The following is a 22,064-nucleotide window of genomic DNA, read 5'->3' as shown; positions in this document are numbered from 1 at the left end:
TATTGGTACAGCTACTTTTATGCTCTGAAAATTTTGAATTGGTAGCATTTATCGGAATCTTGAATAATTTAATTAATGAAATTGCTGCATATGAAATGTGTTACTGGATATGGTTAATTTATTGCTAAAATTTATAGGTTTTCATATTTCTTTGACAGCTCTTGACATACCTCAAAGGAAAATTTTATCAGTCAATTTGGTTGCACGTGGTGCAAGCAAAATTCTATTAACAACCAAATAGTTGGTAATTTTTTCCCGTTATAAATTGGTTTTAATTTATTTTTTTCTATTTGGTTATTGATGTCGTTTTTGTGTGCTTTCGTCAAAAATTTTACCATGTTTACGCTTTATACACTGTATCTAAGATGTCTATCATGGGGATCTCCGAAAGCATAGAAGATACAAGAATGGTCAAATTAGGGTAAACTTGCGCAATTAAACAGTTACTATCATGCTAAAAATAAAACCGATCACGTACAAAGATATACCAAACAAATCGAAATTTGCGAATTTCCTTTCATTTTTTCTGATACAGATATAAAAAAAAGAAAAAACACTATCTTATTGCTACCATTAAGATCGTCAAACAAAACAAATACATACTGTGTTGAGTCGCATTTTTTATAACAAATACAATAATGTACGGCACAAAAAACCAGAGTTGGAAACTGTTGGTTTCAACAGGATGGTGCACCTACGCGCAACGCCCTAATCGTGTGAGAATACCTATCAGGAAAAATTTTCCGAGAGGTATTCCCCTAAACTTCTCTCAATTTCTTCACAAAGAACTCTCAAGTTCCTCAATGATTTCTTTCTAGTCCTTCTTCAACTTCCTCCAAATTATCATCAAGTTCCTCTGAAGGTTCCAAAAGTTTCCACTCGTTTCTCTTTAATTTCCTCTCGAGTTCACCTTCAATTTCCCACTAGAATTCCCTCAAGTTTCCGATAAATTTTCTTCTCAAAAACTTGCTATGAGACATACTTTTTCTCATCACAAGATAATCCGATGACCATTCTTTGTAAGTTTTCTAATTTACTTCAGTAATCAAGAAAGTTAATATCTTTTTATAAATTATTATCACATTCATCAATTATTGGTACAAGATTATCATATGCCTTCATTACTGTAATACTTATTACGTTGCAGTAATTCGCAGGTCATTGTAATTAAAATAAGAGCGAGAGAGTGAGTTAAATACGTTTGTAACTAGTAACCGAATGTTGAATGACAAAAAACCCTTATAGTAACGTGGAGTAAATATTTAAATCATCCATCGCCGTAAGATAAAGCGTTTATTGTTTTCTTGGGTCACATTTTACAAAGGCGATACCTATAAATATGAGAGTAAATAGTGGGAAAGCAGCATTCGTCAATCGGCGTTACGCAGCGGAAAATTAGCGCCGGTGAAGCTGCGGACGAAGATTTACGTAGAATTGGCAAAGAATAAAGCAAGAATGTTTCTACGGCGGAATATCGGAGAGGATTCTATAACCGGTCCGTGCATAGCACAATTCGAAGGTCAATTTCACTTCCAAATTGAATCTCGGATGTTATCGGATTGAACGTGGGGGTCGCCCAAAGGGCAACTATTTACAACTATAAAATAGTACACTATAAACACCTGCAACAATATACAATTATACACAGGATCGATGAGAGCGCAGGATATTGGGTGCGGGGTTCGTTCAAGTCCTTCAACTTCCACCAAATTCCCTTCAAATTCATCTGACGGTTTCATAAAGTTCCATACAACTCGTTCCTCTTTAATTTCCTCTCGAGTTCAGTTTCAATTTCTCACCAGAATCCCCTCAAGTTTCCGATAAATTTGGATGCGGGCTGGCCTTTAGATCGCGTAGTGGCGGCAGTATCGAGCTTAGTTTCTGTGGACCGTGTATATTGCTCCCTCTCGCGCCTCCCCTGTGAGTAAGGGTGGTTGTTCTCGAGCTTTCCACTATCTACGCCTAATAATGCGTGGTTTGGTGTTACTCCTGTGGTATGGTTACTCAGGCGCTCCGGTTCTTTGCTATGAGGTGCGTCCGGAATCCCTTCTTTATTTATTGGTTACGGCGTTCGACGTGGTTCGCTTGGGGGTACTAGATGGGCGTTGTCCAATGTAGAATCCCCATTTCCGGAGTGCCACGTCCCACGTGACCGAGATGGAGGAACTGGCACCGGTGGTCTTCAAGGTATCGCTTGATCGCCCGCGTCACCGTTCGGCACTTCTCGTTCAAGTGGTATGTAGATTGCGCTGGGGTCAGTTTCGCCCTTGCCTAACTGATGATCCGCCTCCTCTCGGGTGCATCTTAGTATCGGACGACGACCATTCCTTTGCTGCTGGGATCTGTTTGAAAGATGAATGGCTGGTTGAAGTGACAACGACTGTTGTGGCGCCTTTTTTAGTTCTTGGAACGCTTTCTCTGTCGCGGCCGCCTAGGTGAAGTGTGTCCCATTTTTCAGCAGGTGGTTCAGCGGGTATTGTCGTTCCGCGCAGCGGTGCACGCAGTCGCTCAGCCAATTGATAAGGCATAGAAAGCTAAGCAACTGTTTGCGGATTGTGAGTCGTTCGGCGCCGCGCAACGCCTCCACGTGCCGGGAGCGGCTGATTGTCCTCGGCGAAGATTTTGTGCCCTAGATAATAATAATAATAATCCTTTATTTGCTCAACAGAAAGACATAACCTTTCCAATTTCAGAGCAAAAAACAACATTTTACAACTTGCCAGAGTACAATAGAGTTAAAAATACATCAAAAATAAAAAATATGTCTAGTAATATTGATAATAGTACTTAAACTACCGAAACCAATAACAAAAACAGTCAAACAAACAAAGAGAAAAAGAAAAAAATATCTATCGGTCCTCTTAAATAATTACTAAGTGCCACTAATAATACTAAAAGTTTAATTAATCATAATTGATTATAGGAAAAATAATGTTCTATGAAAATATTAAAATTAATTACTGTTAATGTTAATAACCGAGCGTAACATTTCCGGTAAAGAACTGTAATGAAGATCACAATTTTGTGAAATTAAATTAAAATTATAAGAGATTATAAATAAAGGATTTTTGCGCAACAAATTAGATTTAGGAGTGGGGTTTGTAAAGTTACTAGCATTTCTATTAATGCGCACCGGAACGGTGAAGTTTAGGATAAATCAGCTTTGCCATCCCCAACTAGCACTTGTCCATGGATAGTTTCAAATGGTGTTGTTGGAGACGTTTGAGGTCCAGGTGTTCTTCCCAGATTTTTAATAAATAATAATGTCGTGTACACCATCGCAAATTTCCACACATAGCGCGAATACGAGCGAAAAAGCGTGAAATAATTGGTAGTGTTTGGATTCGTATTTTTCGAACGGTTCGCCATCAGTTTGCATACACTATAACCACCTCATCAAGTGGTACACATTTGTATCATTCGCTCGTATTCGGGAAAACTTCAATTCCCGCGAACACGCGTGCTCTGTAGTCACAGCCTAATAACGCAATTTTGGTTTAGGGAAATGCGCTAAAAGCTCTATGTCCAACCATTCGGTTAAAAATTTACCTACAGACGGCCAGACAGACTCGCCACTAAGTTTTCCGCTAATAAATCTCTGATAGAAAAACATATAAAATTTAAGTAGGCAATCTTCCAATAAATAACCTATATGTAAAAATCACATTAAAAAAAAGTCTTCTTCAAAACCCTTCTTCGTCAAAAATCAGGAATCTAGGGTGATATAAATATGCGTTTTTCAGTTTCCATAACAAAATTGATATCACATTGTTGTAGAGTTATTGTTTTAAATATTGCCAAAGAGGGGTGTGTTAACGTTGTGCTTTTTCATTATTAAGGACCGCAGCTCTTCTTTCACTTTGAAATTGACATCTTCTTGTAGAGTGGCATATGAAAGTAAAGAACAAAACGAGTGTACGTCACATCTGGTCGGGATAATAACAGACATTTGCATACAAACGTCTACAAAACTAAACTATTAGATCTAGGATACATAAAATCCTTCGGCCTGTCATTAGTTCCGGAGGTAATAATGTATCATTTAGAGTTTTAAATATTCAGTCCATACACGTTGAAGCACGCATAAAACTGTTCACAAAAAATTGGACCGTTGATGGGTGTTAGACATACCGATCTAAGAATAATAACTGCAGCATTCACAATTGATTGACACGCCTACTATTGTTTTAAATCTCCTGTTGATTGTTTTCAGGTCTATTCCAATAAATAATTGCAGGGCACTAACAGACTAAACGTCTTTTAAGATTTATATACCCCCACCATTTGCCAATTGCCATTGTGTAGGATTTGGTATATGTAACTGATTCGACATTACTAAATGTGGTTTATGTTATTGCTTTTCTCGCCCTTTCGTTGAAAATTACTGACCGGTTTTGCGAACATTTTAAATACATAAAGCAGTTTTTTCCCCTATATAGATGAAGTGGACAGATAAGAAGCGCGTTAAAAATGTGTCGATTGACAAATTGAAATAGCGCACGTCTGCGTCAGTTTATTGGACTGAACGTAAAGCTCTGGTTTCGGTTGGAATAAAATTAACTAGGCAAGGTTAGCGTATGCTCCATAATTACCCTATATCTCATCTACAAAGTGATCTTGATTACTGAAAACCGATTTTTGAATATAAGAGTGGACTTGTTTACGAGTGTTGTGATGGTTACTCTCTAGACACACCTTTAACTATGATAAGGCAGTATTTCCTTTAAATAAACACTCAACCTGCTGGTATATCTTTCAAGATACAATAGGTGTTCGTGTTCCCATCCAGCGTTAAAATCTCCAGATGTCATTTACGTTAAATTGCCACACCTTACTAAGATATAAAAATAGCTTTCTGTTTAAACCTCAAAGCGTAGGGACGTCCGCTATTATATCATTTAAATATATCAACTAAAATAAAACTAACGACTAAGAAGGTGCAATTAAGGCATTCGGGAACGAATTACACAACCCGCCTCTCTGAGTGCGCTTTTTTAAGCCAACGATTTGCTATAAATGAACTTGGCATTAGAAACGCAAACGAAATTTCATGCTTCTTTGTTGTACCTACCAACTAAATTACTTCGACATTTAACCTTAAAGCAATCATTTTTGTGTTACGTAAATAGCGGTTAACATTTTAATTACATTATGTCTGCTACAGATTTTCAGGTAAAAGGACTTGGTTATAGGTTCCTCCTTATGTAAATTATTGTTCCACATCATTTCAGTCAAATTATCGAAGTACACGCTAGCGAAATCGAGCTCATCCAAAACAAACTGTATTACAGTGATGTTTCATAGTCTGACAAAGTATACGATTCTGTCTATTAGGCTGAAAATCAGGGACAAATGAATAATCACAGCATTTATTGTGATACCTACGACTACCTCACGTATGGTATACAGGGTGTAGCATCTAAAACCCATTTACCAAAAAGATGCCGAAAAAGTCTTAGTGCAAAATTATACGCAATTATCGCCGACATGTTTCTAAACTATTTTTGATCACCCGGGGGGTGGTGTACTCCAGTGGCGTATCAAACTTGCAGTTTTTTAAATGAACATCCCATATTTTATTACTGATTTGGAACATACTCGAAAAGTACTTATTTTTGTATGTAATTTGTTATGCCCCTAACATTAACGATTTCGCTGTTAAACCATTTTTCGTCAAAATTTGACAGTTTTTTGAAATGTTTTTTGAGAGAAACTAAATCGCGTAGGTGGTAAGTTTTGAACTAAGGCACAGATTAAAACAGTCACAGTCCCATAATTTTTATTAAGTACTTTATCGAAAAATTTTTGATTGGTACCTTGTCCAAATGTCATATTTTTCAAAAAAATTTTAAATGGCACCCTCCTAAACAAATTATTCCTCTGGGTAGCCAAAACTACAAATTTTCCACTGATATAAACAAAACCCCCACATTCCATAAGAAAATTTCAGAGAAACTCAAATCGAAACGCCAATTTGTAAAAAAAAAATTTCCGAACCCAAGTTAGTGTGCCCTGATGAAACAAAACATGTTGAATTCTCACAATTTACAGTACAGTGTATTGTTTGTTGGCGTCACAAGAGTACACTGGGAGATATCCAGGCAGAACACGCTTTTCAAAAGTTGTTGGATAAATTTACAACTACTGGGAGTACTAATTTTACGCACACTAATATGACGATTGACACCAGCTACCACGAGAACCGGAAATTCATTATCTTCCACCAAAATCGGCGTCCGTTTATCTCTCCTTGCTCGTTTCACACCCCCACTATAGTCTGTCTAAAATTGACGCGAAGTAATAAATGTACCTGATAGACAGAGACAGAGAATCACTTCCATACAAAAATACTATTTCTATTTCACCAATTTATAATTTATTACTTCGCGTCAATTTTAGACAGACTATAGCTGTAAATCTAACCAACACCTGTTGAAACACGCGTGGATCTGAATGTGTTCTGCGAGTATATCTCCCAGCCAGTGGCGGTTTCTCAATAAGTGCACATGAGCACGTGCACTCCCAAAAATCATTTTAAAAAAACGAAAACAATAACAATCCTATTTATGTATTTAACATTCTTGCACGTTCGTATCTCGCAATAAAAATAGTTCACTTATCTTATCTGAAATGCAAAACCTAACGGGTAAGGTACACTGACACACCGCTGAACGTGTATTAAGAATTATTCCCATTCCGCCTTCCTGTGCAGTGCACGATTAGCTACGATCTCTGATTCGTTAAAACGCTACGTCGCCTTTCCCCGTGCGCCCCGCGAAGGTCCAAGTTGTAAAGTATAGCAAGAGCACACTCTCATTGTGAACCTGTATTCGCCGGACTACGACTTAGGGCTTGTCGATCGTTTCGGTTTTAACAAGTAACGTTGCGACGTTACCGTTCATTGTTTAAAGACAATTATTAAATTTAATTTACTAAAATTAGAAGATCAAATTAAAATAAAAAATGCGGGTCGCCCAAAACCGAGTTTGGAAATATCGAAAATCAATTAAGGAAGTCGGGATTATAAACGATCGTTTAAAATAGACATGTATGAAAAAACTGGCTGGTTTGCGGTTGTACCTTTAACAATAGTCTATTGTTTTCCGTGTTTGTTGTTTGGTGATGAGCTCGGTGATGAGGCATGAGAATGGACAAAGAATGGCGTTACAGACTTAGTGCATTTATCCGAAAAAAATAAAAAATATCAATCTTCAAAGGCACATCATATATCTGCTAAATTGAGATTTAATTTATTAGGTAAGCAAGAAAGGCAGCAGTTAAATAGTGCATACCGTTTGAGTATCGAAAAACGTAATGAGGAAGTAAAAAAGAACAGGTATGTTTTACCCAAATTATAGACCGTATAAAATTTTGTGGTGCTTTGGAACTTGCTCTCCGCAACCATTGACAAATCGAGAAAATTCAATAAACCCTGGAGTATTTAGAGGTCTCATCAATACGCTTTTTATGCCATTTAATAGGCCCAAAAAACTTCGTGTTGCGGTGACACTCAAAAAATTTTCGCCTCCGGCTTTTTGCCCGTGGTCCCATTTTTAAATTGTGCACCCCCAAGACACACCACTACGCGCCGCCACTGCTCCCAGCCAGCGTATACACTCGTGAGTCGTGACGCCAACAAACAATTCCGGTAACGGTTTCTAAGAAGAAACACTATATCAACTATTCTTGTTTGTTTGGAGTTTCGAACATTTTTGCGACGTTGATTAAAAAACAATCATACATTGCCGATACTGTACTGTTAATTGTGAGAATTGAACATCTTTTGTTTCATCATGGCATACTTGGGTTCGAAAAATAACTTTTTAAAAAATTGGCTTTTTGATTTGGTTTTTCTCTGAAATTTTCTTATGGAAATATGTTTTGTTTATATCAGTGGAAAATTTGTGGTTTTGGCTAGCCCGAGGTATCATTTGTTTAGGAGGATGCAATTTGACATTTCTAAAAAGCATTACATTTGGCGAAAGTCAATCAAAAATTTTATTTTTTCCATAAAATACCTAAAAAAATTATGTGACTGTGACTGTCTTAACCCGTGCCTCAGTTCAAAACTTACCGCCTGCGCGATTTAGTTTCTCCCAAAAAAAATTTCGAAAAACTGTCAAAATTTTGACGAAAAAAGGTTATAACAGCGAAATCGTTGGGTATGTTGCATAAAAAAATATTACCTTTCAAGTAGATTCCAAATCAGGAATAAAATATGGGGTGTTCTATTTAAAAAAAATGCAGCACGCCCCTGGTGATCAAACACATTTTAGAAATATGGCGATGGTAATTGAGTACAATTTTGCTTTAAGGCTTTTGTCAATAACTTTTATGGTAAAGGAATTATATGACCCGAGGGGTCTTAGGTGCTACATCCTGTCAGTATAGGGACATGGTTTCACAGTTCCAAATATATAGGTAGCAACATAATTGTACAAAAAAATATTAATTGATTATATGTACAGTGTGTAAAGCGATGGGCCCTGTTGATGATATGATATGAAGATATAAAAAGGGTAAAAACGGTTTATTTTAAATATTTTTAAGTAAAATCCAGTGGAATAGTAAAAAATGTTGCCCGCTATTTTAGAGGGTAAAGCGTAAAAACGGTTTATTTTAAATATTTTCACGTAGAATCCACTGACAGTAAGAAAATTTTTGCCCACCATTCCTGATGTGATTTGACCCAAAGTCAAATACAACACTCTGTATGTCTTAACGTACACGTTTTGCATTATTTATGCTGATTACATTGCTGTATCACAAGACGGACGGACGGACAAAACGCAAAAAATAGCACATTTTTTTTAATTCTTAAAAGATGCGCTAAAAATGGGAAGAATCACATGACTCTAAAAATCTAAAAATTTAAATTAAAAGATTGTGAAGAATCTTTTTTGTGGTTCTAAAAAATCGGTAAGTTATCATATAAATCTTAAGATTCTGATGCAAATGCAAAATTAACAAGTAGTGAAGAATCTGAAACATGTTCTACTGACAGCGTCACGTCATACAAATGTCAGTGGCAACGGAGACTTTTTGAGACGTCTAAAATGTCAAACTATTATGTCATGTATGAGAAATGTCATGTTTTATTGACGTTTGAAGAAAAAATAAATATATTACCGAAAGTTGCATATGTCCAGAGATGGGTAAAATACTTTTCAAAATCTACTTAAAATAGAAAATACAAAATAAGAAATGCTAACTTATTTTAAATACAAGATACTAAATAGGTTTGGTATTTCAATTTAAAATACCAAATAGAAAATAAGTATGTCAACTAAATATTTCAAATAAGTACCTATCTCCCCGTTACATTGAAGGTTATTATTATAATATTCATAAAGCAAGGCGAGTAACTTCAGCGCTGTGATTTTCTCTACTAGAAGCATCTATGGTTAAAGTGTCAAAGAAAATCTTGATAAATAAAGAAGATGGCACTGACTGCGCATGCGCCCATCTAATTTTTGCAATATCAGTTATGTTTGCCTTTAACAGGAGCATCTGTTATTAAATTTTCAAAAAGATATCTCGATAAATAACGTTGATATTGCGCATCCTGCGCATGCGCGCATTAATCTGATGTTTACAAAATGCGATACGTTTGCTTACACTAAAAGCAACTTTGGTTAAAATTTCAAAGAAATATCTCCATGAGTAAGAAAGTTGCCATTGCGCAGTCAGCGCATGCGCATAACTGATTTTTACTACATGCGATATATTTATTTATTGTCCCTCTTGTTCTAGGCCCTCAACAGGCTTACGCCCAATTACACAGTGACCCGCATAATGCTTTTTAGAGGTGCCCCTGCAGAAGGTCTTAAGTTGTTCTATACTACTCCGGTATTTACCTTACAAATAGGAAAACTGCAGGAAAACGTAATTCGGAGTAGCAGGCAGAATGCTCGAGACTGATCTAAGGAAACTCCCATCTTTGCCACAGATGAAAACTTCACCTCAAACCAGGTCCGAACACCAGACCTCCGGATTTATAACCCAACGCTCTACCACTGAGCTATAATGCCGCATATTTTGCCTTTACCAGAAGTATTTGTGGTTAAAATTTCAACAAAATATATTAATAAATAAGGAAGTTGACATTGCGCAGTGCGCGCATGCGCAGTTTAATTGTCAAGATTTTCCTTGGCTCAGATGCTAGAGCTACGCTACCGAATGCAAAAAGAACGAACTTAATATCTTGAAAACTGTAGGAGTAGTTAAGACCTCGGACAGACGGACGGACAATGACAGTGGCTGCAATAGCGCACCCAACTTCGTTGGAAAATGCGCTAAAAATCGTTTCTCATGATTAACCATTTGCATGCGCGTCTGTTGAACATCTCGTTCCACAGGAGGCGACGAAAGAATTGTATTGTTGTACTTAAAAACAGTTCTCTTATTATTGGATATTGATCCAACATAGGCAAGTCCATAGATAACACTAAAACCATAGAACGATACAAAATTGATGATACAAAATTAGTTTTTCTTACATAGTTCAGAAATGTTTCAAATATAAAATAGAAAATACCTTGAGAAATCTATTTCAAATACAAAATATAAAATAGTTTTTATAAGTTTATTTGAAATACAAAATACAAAATAGTAGGTATTTTGTATTTTAAATACCTATTTAAAATAGATTCATTTGAAATAATTTAATTACCCAGCTCTGCCTACACCTTCCAATACTTTTCAACATAACTACCGGTTTGATTGAGGCATTATTGTCATACTGGTGGACCAGCTTTTCAATATCCTATCACCTTTTGCCAAATAAAGAGATAGCTATGAGAGCAGACCTTGCTTATACCATTAGACAAGCTTCAAAACACAATGAAGACCAACATTTTTTAATAAATGTGTTTCCGATGCTCTTTCTTGTGTGCAATGATTCGAAGGGATCCAAAAATTATTTTTTTCAGTTTACTGACGGAAATAGTGTTTTATTGATTAAACTTTTACCATTAGAGTGTAAATTCACAGCATAAATTGTGACGATTTGCGGGCATTGAGCTGCGATATTAGTATACTTTTACGCTTGTAGGGTTAATTTAACTCGCAGATCTACTAGTAAAAATTTAGATTCCTAACTAAGTGAACCCCGAAGAACTTTTATGATGGTCTACATATAGGTACTTTATTAAGATAATCGCAGTAAGTCTTCATACAAGTAAGTATGAAATGAAAACCACATGCAATTTAATATAAATGGTTTACGAGCAATAAATGTTCTCCCTTTATGGACACTTTTACTTAACTGGACAACTTTTTATTAATAAAAAAATACCTTCCAAGTATGCAAATTATTCTGCTTGATAAAAGTTTATAACTTACTTAAACGTTATTATATTTTGAATATACCTAACTATAACACAATAAAATTGAACTTTTTCAGTCGTACTAAGTAACAAAATACGATAAGGTGATTTCACGTGCAGAATTTGTGTTTTGTAAACGAACAAACACGGTAACTAGACAAGTAGTAGGTTTTACGTCACGAATTACGAGTATGTTAAAGTTGCAAGTAGCTACTGCGACGGAGGCCATTGGACCAGAATAGGGATTCTCCAAACAGTAACTGTACGAGTATGAGTTTTGTTATGGTCTTCTAGAATTACAAAGACTACATACGCATCAGAACTAAAGATTAAAATGCAAAAGATAGGCAAATGAAAGAAGTCTGACTGGGCGACAGAACACGGGCCCAAGCGCTACTTCACCTCGCAACCATTATGTAAATCCGGGAATATCTTCTGCAAGCTTGTATCAGTTACGAGATGATTGATTTACAGCGCACGAGTGCAAGTATCTTTTCTTGCGGACCAAGAATGTGTATGGTGGCATGCTTAGTATTTTAACACAGAAGATTGTTATCAGCATTTGTCAACATTATCGAATTCCCAAGTAAAAAGAATAAAATTTCTACAATATTTTTATGGATTTATGAATAAAATCGAAGAGTCTGAAAATGTTTAGATAGACATCTACCTGTTGGAACATCGTTAACAGAACGAAATATACGCAAGATGGAATTCTAAATTATGGTATCACAAAATTATTTGTGTAAACTGATGTGAGTTATAGATTATGGCATTTTCTAAATGTTTTTCAACAGATTCCTTTTTATGTTTTAATACGACAACTCAGTTGCCACTTGCAAGAAATATGAAAAGAATGTGTCTTAGACTCTTAGCATGGAAAAATTGTAGACCCTATTATGATGAAACTTGGTTTCTAATCAGAAAGGAGCGAACAGATTTCCTCTATTATTCGGAAAATGTAAACGAAAGTATGCGAGACAGAAATGTTTAAATACGTTAAAATAGTTTCACCTATGCTTTCGGTTCTGTTCTAACGGTACTATAGGACTATACTATAACCAATAATGATTTATTAGTCAATTTTTTTGTATCTATTTTTTTTAGTGAGGAATGACTAAGCTTTTTACTTTCCGACTATAGACTTATAGTATGTATAAAGGAAAGTATTGTAATTGTGACACATTTTCGATAGGCCAATGCGTTTCCTGAACGTTTTGAAGCACACAGACCCCAAAAAAGTGATTTTTAGCTTGACGTGTGTGAAAGAGGATGAGGGTGTGTATGTGGTTCGTTTTTTGTGAACACGATAACTAAAAACCCCCTGAACCGATTTGGACGAAATTTGGGGTGCATATAGGGTGGGATGGGAAATCAAAAACGTCCTATTTTGGTATTGATCCATATGTCAAAAGTTTTTTTCGCGTACACTGGTCAAAATGGCTTAAAAACTACAAAAAAATTCATTAATATAAAATTATATGTGATATGATGCTATATATGTGAAGAAGTGGACAAATGTTCAAGCGTAACAGAAATGGCAAGTAAACGTGTTAATTATTAGCGGAGCAGTGGAAAATATCGATTTCATTTTTTTTTGCGCGTTTATGATAATCACAAGACGGCGTCACTTGTCCAAATGCATGGTAATGTCGAATAAATTATGTGTAATTCTTATGCAGGATAACTTGGTTTCATATTCATGCCTGAGAATAAACTTTCCCCCCTAGGTACTTGAGTAATAAAATTAATTATTGCCGAGATTGACTAATCGGAGGACCGGCTAATAAATTAACTTTTATTAATAATCCTGTATTTTGAACTATCGGCTTACGATTTATGAACTAAGCGTCCATCTGGTCGGGATACATACTCACGAAGTTCTTATACTTGATCTTACAAAACGTTTAATTCATACCAGAAGTTGTAGATATTGAAAAATTATTTATGAAGTGCACTCGTTCGCTTAGTTTCTTGCGACGTATGCCTCCTAGGAGGTGTTACTTTCTTGTCATGACCACGTGCTGCTGTTACCATATCAAGGTATGCTGTTTACGACCTTAGCTTAGTTATAACTACTCGACAGCTCGTACTTGTTTTAAATTGCGCACTTACCTCTACAAATAATAGGCCTGTTCGTTTCGGCTCAATTTGATTAAAGACAGCTCAGATATAAAGTAGAATCAAAAGAGATTTCAGAGAATAAATTCTTATTATGAATGATCGCGAATAATGTCCTCCCTAAATAGCATGTCGACAGATTTACATGTGCGTATATAACTAAAAGCGGACTGTTTATGAACTAGCCGAAGACTAGTTCTTGTTAAATTCCATGCAGAAAGAAATATAATTTTCCTGTCAATTTTAAATCATGTGGCTGTGGCGGTTCCAACTCTAAAAGCTTAGTCCATTTCAATACCCTTAGAAACGATTCATATTTATACTGTTAATAAACAATGGCATTAATGGAACAGTTACTGGATTACCTCTAATTTGAAACCGGTTACCCAGTCTAATACGAGCCATATACCAATTTTACGATACGTATTGTACCCGGATAACTTAACTTTTGGATACATGTACCTAACGTCCAATGATTAGCCAATGGCATAAAAGCTTGGGGCATTTTCTCTTAGCGAATACGCTGCATAAAATGGTTAGGTACCTTTAACACTTTTAGCTGTAATGCACGCGTACGGAGTTACCATAGACATGCCTTCGGGTTACAACATATGAGTCGGCCTATAATTAGCTTAACCACTATTTTCTTCATACAAGATGAATTAAAGTCGGCTAATGCAGGTTTAATTTACAGAAAAAATACCTCTTGGTTTAGTATGAAAAGTTTTTAACTGCTGCGGCTATCACGATTCTACTTTAGAGGAAAATTTCTCTAATGGGCAATTTTGGTTCGCGTAATTTGTAATTTCAATTGATTATAGATTCGATCAAGCAGTAATTAAACAGTTTTGTTTCGGATTAGTTTCTTCCTCTATTCCACAAATAAATAATATCGGACAGAGAATCTCAAACTGGAAATGGTAGTTTGTCAGCCGAAATGTCTACAACTTTAATTTTAGGCGTAGACTATAACGCGTAAATAAATGCGCTCTTCATATAAAATTGTCATTTAAATAGGTTGAATGTCACTACCTGCTAAATCTAACTGACAATATAAAATGGGGAACTGGCCCCTGGGTATGAACCCATATTTCACTTACATCGAGAAAATCAAGTTTTGCTAATATGTCGGAGTTATTGATATAAGGTTGTTTATAATTTTATATACACATGTTTGTTTTATCACAGATCACCAGTAATCTCTTTGGCATAACTAAGATTAACCCAAAGGTATTGCACACAATCTCCCCTTCTATCCTTCCAAGAAGTTGTTTATGACGCTCATCCACACTCATACAATATTCAATTTTATGTCCCACCAAAGTTCCAAACAAGAATTTTAAAGTCGACAGTTTTGAAAAGTTTACAGTATCTTAAAAAGAAACCCAACATTTTTCATGCAACCGCGCACTAGAAAGATTATTGTAATCATAGAACTAGGAAATTTTAAACACATATTTGCGAATATCTCAACTTTAAATTCCAATATGTCCTCCAGCAGTGACAGAAACAATATCAAATTCCTCCCTCCTCAAGATTATAATATATTGTCATGGTCATGGTAATTACAGTGACTTTATACTAGGGACTGGTGACTTTATACATAGGGTGGTCAAGTTTTCTGTAGGCTGCGTCATGTGCGCGGCGGCAAATGTGTTGGCTACTGACATCACGAGGTCTAGTCTCGCCCACAGGTACGTTTTTTCTCTTCGCATTGACCCTTGATTTTAAAATGCTCACAGCGGACGTAAATATCAATATTTTGTGCTCAAAATTTTTTTGATCGTTTTTTAATAACAAAATCTCTCAATTTTAGTTAGAATAAAAGAAATACAAAAACTGTCGAACCATCCGTTTGTAACCGTTTTTTTGAAAATTTATAGTGGAAGTGGTGTTCCTTTAATACTGGAATCAACGTAGGCTGCTAGCTAGTTTTTCGACGGTAAAAAAGGGTGTATTTTTGTTTACGCTAATTTCTAGGGCAGATTACTCAATTTGTTTAATTGAAGACGCAGTTCGTCGTTTTGAGATAAAGTGTACAGCAGAAGGTAAGCAATCATAATAAAACAAGTGAAGTAATATCAGTTTGTGGGAAGTGTTTAAAACCTGCAAAGAGCGGCCAAATGACCTTTTCTAATTTCTTTGTTTTAAATCGTAATATAATTCATAGACGTACACAAACAATTTTTCTCTTTTCAATCATTTTAAATCCTAATGTAACTCAAAGCCAAAGCCAAAGCGACATCTACTATGGCTCCAGAAGGATCCATACCGATCCATACTGTCGAGTTCAGGCGAGAGGCGAAAATATAGACAGCCAAACGCGAAGGTTTCTGATTTATTTATTTATTTTTTGTCCCTCTCTTGTTATGGGCCCTCAACAGGTTTTCGCCCAATTACAGAGTGACCCGCATAGTGCTTTTTCGAAGTGTCCCTGCAGACAGCAGAAGGCCTTAAGTTGTTCTATATTACTCCGGTATTTACCTTACGAATTAGGAAAACTGCAGGAAAACCTAATTAGAAGTAGGTACCCGGCAGAATGCTCGAAAAAGGTCTAAGGAAATTCCAGGGGAAATTCTCATCTCGCCACAGATGAAAAATTTACCTCGACTCGGGTTCGAACACCCGACCTCCCGGCTTTGTAGCCCAACTTCCTGCCACTGAGCCACACAGACGGTGACGCAGTAAACGCGAAGTGAAGGGGTGCAGCCGCCGAAGCCGCACTTACTTTCCATCCGAGAGCAGGATCTTTGGGCGAGGTGTGACGGTGCAGCCGCGTAGTGTAGACCTGGCTTATGTTCCATCCGGGAGCGGAACATTGACTGAACGAAGTTAGCCGGGTCTGCTAGTACATATGTAAAATATAATGCAATGCAAGGATATTTCACCATCGGACCAATTCAAAATTGTTAGGTGTTTGCAACGCCTATCACAGTGTTCAAGTTGCAGGAATTATTTGTTCATAAAAATTGGCGACCCACTATACAAAAATCGACCGGTTTTTGCTTCTGATCTTTAAATAGTATATTATATACCGCGGGACTGAAGTAGTACTTTTAATCCCGAAGGTAAAGTTTATGGCCCGACCGAAGGGAGGGCCATAATTTACCTGAGGGATTAAGAACACTACTTCAGTCGCAAGGTATATACGATATTTTTCGTACTTCCGAAACTGAAACACTTAATATGTATGGAGTTAGAGAACGCGTTCTTTCAAAAATCGCTCCTTAACAAGTTACCATAGGAACGTTGCGTTGGTACGACAATTCCTATGCTGTGGTAACAAAAATAATTTGGAAACTGTCATTGCTAGTGTCATAATTTTGGTGGTGGGTGACAAAAGTGTATTTGATATTCATAAAAAGCAGCCAAAGTAGGTAAAGAATTGATACCACCGAAATCCAAAAAACTATATGAGCAGCAGTATGATGCGTTTAAGAAGTAGTACCGCATACAAAATGTGGAACAACCTACTGAAATTGCCTTGTTAGTAATTTCATCCTTCCGGGATTTTCGTCAAAATTTAATCCCGGCGGGACAAAAAGTGACACTTCAGTACTTGTCATAATGGAGTGAAGTGGCCACTTTAGTCTCGGAAGTACGAAAAAAAATGTTAGCGTTATACATTATTCATAGTTCCTGTAGTTGGAGGAGCGCCGACTTTAACTTGAGTTACAATTACTTAATGCTGGTTCTTTCTGAATTAAATTCATTGTTAAGAGATAAGATTTCATGTCTATTCGTCCGGGACCGGTACCATAATAGTAGGAGATCCCACGAAGCTAAATGGGAATTTACTTAAGCATCGTAGCAATCTATTGAACTTTGTAGATGAGATGGTAGAAAGAAAAAACGATATGATCCACCAGTGGGGGGCGCGTCTACACTTTTTTAATAATGTACAAAAAAATAGTCACATGAAAATACTCGATGGCGTCAGATATTGATACGTATATACCCCTCGTGTCCCTGATATTGGAGGTATGTTAATATGCCGGTTTGCATTGTGGGTGATGCTATACGGAAGAGTAGAAAATTGTATTTATTGGCGCGCGTCCGATTTTAAGAGCAATGTACTCCTATGTAAAAAATATCGATATGGACGTTGATTTTTTGGTCCAGACGTCTGAACTTACTGACCGGTCATTAATAATTGCTAGGTAATCAAATTTTTGTTTCTTGTTATCTAATTAGCTGGTTGGGTTTTTATGCGTAAACAAAAAGCGAGTATTGGCGTATTGCGTTTCTATTTGTGTCCCAAGTGGTTTGTTTTGTATTGTTTGGTTGTAAAAATGTTTTCCTAGAATTGTTAAATGTAGAGCAATTTCTCTCTTATTTTCATTATCAATTTTACTTTGTTAAATCATTTATGTGATAGTTCTAATTTATGGACATTGATAATTTTTATAAAATGTAATTTATTATTATTAGCAATAAGAATGCACTTAATCGACCAAAAAATTGCGTGTTTTCGTAGAAAATTGTTATCTGAAATAATATAATTCTGCGTAAAATTTTAATACATACGTGACTACACGAGCGTCAAGAAACGTTCAGATTGGTTGTCATGTTGCTAGGTCCCGTTAATTGGATGAAGTTTTTCGAATTGTAAAAAATAGAGAAAACACGTTAGATACTGGAGTTGGTCTTTTGCTAATTTCGAAGCTAAGTTGCTGTTCGAGTGAAATCTTTGAGAAGACGTACGTACAAGTTTGGTTGGAGCAGTTTTTAATTGAAGTTGTCGTCTACTGTTTACGGACAGCCATCGTTTTATCTGTCGTGGTTGGCCAGCCAGTTTAATTCAAATTAAGTAAAATTACGTCTCTGCGACCTGATGAGAAGATAAGTTAAAGAAGAAAAAGTTTTGTTAAGTGCGTTTTTTCTATCTTAATTAGGGGTTTGTTTGCCGGATTTTTTGGGGTTTTAACAGAAAACTGTATGCAGGTTTAAGATCTCATTATTTGTTTAATTGTAATAGAACGCTTAAGCGGGGTGTGTAAACGGACCTTGTTATAGTCAATTTTGATTGTTGGAATATTTTGCTCAATTTAATTCGTGTGGCGAAAATAAATGATGTTTGTGTGAATTCATGTAAATCGTGGGTTTATTCGAACCCTTTAACGATTTAGATAAATGTCTCATGCTCAATTATGATTAATTTTGTTGATAAGTATCAAAAGTTTGTGTCCGATGTCTTCAAAATTTGTGTAAATTAAATAAAAATAAATGGAATTTAAGGAATTTTGATCACGGCCATTATTTGTCAAGTTTGGAATTTGGAGTCGAGATTGACATTTTGTTATTGTGCCGGGAATCGGCTTAAGAGAAAGAGAACAAGCTATGTTTAAGGTGCTTTATAGGTACATGATTCATTTTGGCCGGGTCATTAGGTACAATTATTTTTTATGGGGCTCGAACTTAGAGTCACAGCAGTACGTATAATTTTTTACAGGAACGCCTACGATCTCAATCAACTGACATGCTTCAACTGCTGAACGCATTGAACTTTATTGAGGATTTTGTCCACGTTGGCGTGTGCAAAATGTAATACTGTCATGATGGTGGTCGCTAAACGGTCAAAATTCGCACATTTTTATTTTATTTCCCATTAAGTCGGCATCCCGTGTAGTTGGTCAGTTTTTGAGGCACATCAATCCAATATCTTAAAAAAAGCTATTTATTTTGTTTGTGTTTTTTTCATCCTTGTAGTATGGACATAAATTTTCCATATTGATCCACGCGGTTCTTTTACATTAATTAAATTTGGTCCTCAACTTCATAAATGTTATGTAAACTAGGCGGGTCCACATCAAGCGCGCCGATCCGCGCCGTGCCGCGCCAAACGCTTGCGAACGTTGTCGCGCTTTTAATGTGGACGGGTTACCGCGCACAAACGCACAACAACAAGCACGAACAAACGTTCGCAAACATTATCCACTTGTTGTCGGTACATCAAAGAAATTGCGTGTTTGTGCGCGTTCGATTTGGACGAGATGATCACCTATTTACGAATTGAACAAACGCACAACTTGTGGAACCTTTCCGAGCATAGCCAAACGTGCGCGCATTTGCTCTGTTCAGACAATTCTCCAAACATACACGAATTTTGTTCGCGAACGTTCGAAAACGTTTGGCACGGCAAGGCGCGGATGGCGCGCTTGATGTGGACCCGCCTTAAGCTTTAGCCAATATTCAGTTCGAAAAAATAAAAGGATTAATCAACGCTCGTTTCAATACAATGTTTTGCTAATTTGCCAAAATACTAAACTCCATTTCACGCCTGTTACTATTCATAATTGGATTAAATAGAACAAAATTAGCTTTTCCGATAAGCTACCTCATTTCAGATTGAACCTGCAATAGCAATTAATTTGTGAAGCTGAACCGCGTTGAAGAGATATTCAGTAGCTGTTTGTACGACTTTCAAAACCGTTATTTGAAATCGAGACTGCTGAGCGATAATTTATTGGAATAGAAAATGTTTAATTAATTTGACAAGTTATTGGTTAGCTTGAGTACCGAATTCATGCCCACTTAAACATTAATATTCAATAAATTTATCACACATACACGTTAGATGTAAGATTAATATTTCAAAATAATTAATTAGCATGATGTATTAAAAAACTGTATGTCAGAATCTGATTGGTAATGCAAACACTACGACCGTTAATTAAGGTACATACCTAGTTAGTTTTATGTCGTGGTTAGCACGAAGGTATCTATTTTTGGGCGTTTTTAATTAAAATTTGGCCATAATCTCGTCGATATTGAAAAATGAATCTTGATTATAGCGAGAAGAAAAGCCGAATTAGATATGATAATAATGTAACCTGATCGGACCGCTAACAAATTTTTACTGAGAATGGTGGCATAATTCTCAAAAATACTAAGACAGATGTTAAACTGCTTCATAATACGTGGCAATTATATACGCTTCGTACAGTAGCTACAAGGCAGGTACGTACCTTTTAGTATTTACCACATAATTATCGGGTACCATTAATTGGTAATTTAGCGTGCAATTCAGAGCAGCAAGCAGACCGGTAGCCCGAGACCGCCTTTGTAATAACAAACTAAACACGAATGTTCTCTGCCCCTTTTAATAGAGGCAATATTTACTGTCTCTCTTTACGCGATTGTTGCATGGCGATTAGCCTACGTTAAATTTAACATTTTTTTACAATGTCCATTTGAAAACTATGGCAAATTTTCTGTTCGTCTGTGTTATCATTTACTTTATATGACGGAAACTGTATATGGCGATCTCATAAAAATGATTATTATTAATTTTTATCTTCCGTTATGATTATCAGAATTCTTTTATAGTGAAAACAAATACGCCTACACTTGTATTTGTAATTTCACGGTTATGAATTTGATAAGTATAAATGTAAATTGAAATTGAATTTAATTTAATTAATTGTTATTGAGTAAATTATTTCTAATTTAACGATCTTATTTATCGGTATAAGATAAAAGCTACCTAATACATTAAATTACGCCATTCATATATGATACTATAATATTTATTATGGTAATAAAATTGTAACTGCCCGTAATCTGAAGAATAGATGTTCGCATTTTATCCCATCCTTCTTTCGTAACCTGAACGGGATAGGAAATGAAGCCTTCTGTTCTCTGTTCTGGGGATAACCGCTATCATAATAACACCGGAACACAACGGGCAGCTAATTAATAATGTGTCTTTTATTAGCGCATTTTCCTCAAAGTGAAAAATCACTATTGGCTGCACTTGATCGTCCGTCCGTCCGTCACACGTACTTCTTCTACACCACTGAACCGATTTGGGCGATATAGGACTCATTTGAAAGGGCTTGGTCCAAGCATTCCGTGTATACCCATATTTTTTGGTTTTGCGCATGCGCAGTGTCAGAAATTTGGTTTAACGAATGTGCAATGCTAACTTTTTTTTATTTATGAAGATATTTAAAAGAAACTTTGTATGTAAACACTACGAATATAAGTAAAATTAACGACGTTTTCGAAATATTGTTTTGCGCATGCGAGCGTATATACCTACCATCCAAAAAACCAATGACTGATGTTAGTGTAGGTATAATGTAATTAAAGCGGCCATTTTTGTTAAAAATAATAGATTGGATCGCTGGAAAAAAACTTAGAAAATAACTTGCTGCTGTGGAGACATTATTTTGATGGACCATTTTCGGTGATACTCGTGCGTTCAGCGTTGCGCAGGACAATATATAGATGTTTTTGGGCATGAAAGACGTACGTAAGCTTTGGAACCTAGACTTAATTCGAATCCAAGAGAACAATTTACAACCGAGTTTAAATGACTGTAGGTTGAAAGGTCCTAACGGTATTGAGGATCTTCTTTCCGAAATCTTGAAGTATATGGATGGTGAAATTGGACTGGAAGCGGATATTCGAAAGGCATATCAAACCATCTCGTTACGGCCCGAAGATAGAAATTTCAAATTCAAAATTCAAGTGAATTGGACAGGGTAAAAATTAATTACTAAAAAAATAGGTATATTTCATTACTTAGAACTTAGGACATATGCGTAGAGTATGAATTTTCGTTATATTATTCTCTATGACCCATAAATATGTAACAATTGGATACAGTCC

The 22,064-nt window shown here is 36.0% G+C and overlaps 1 long non-coding RNA gene across 1 annotated transcript; it reads right to left on the bottom strand.

The window, feature by feature from the left end:
- Window positions 1-1,280: 1,280 nt before the first annotated feature.
- On the bottom strand, window positions 1,281-20,663 carry LOC116166493. The gene is made up of 2 exons (XR_004144325.1): window positions 20,417-20,663; window positions 1,281-2,629 (listed from the first exon to the last, which is right to left on the bottom strand). It is a non-coding gene; the product is annotated as an uncharacterized LOC116166493 (long non-coding RNA).
- Window positions 20,664-22,064: the final 1,401 nt, after the last annotated feature.

The sequence above is a fragment of the Photinus pyralis genome, unplaced genomic scaffold, assembly GCF_008802855.1.
Source record: "Photinus pyralis isolate 1611_PpyrPB1 unplaced genomic scaffold, Ppyr1.3 Ppyr1.4_LG3b, whole genome shotgun sequence".
Lineage (NCBI taxonomy): Eukaryota > Metazoa > Arthropoda > Insecta > Coleoptera > Lampyridae > Photinus > Photinus pyralis.
The sequence above is the reverse complement of the archived record's forward strand: the minus strand, read 5'-3'. Positions and strand labels throughout refer to the sequence as shown.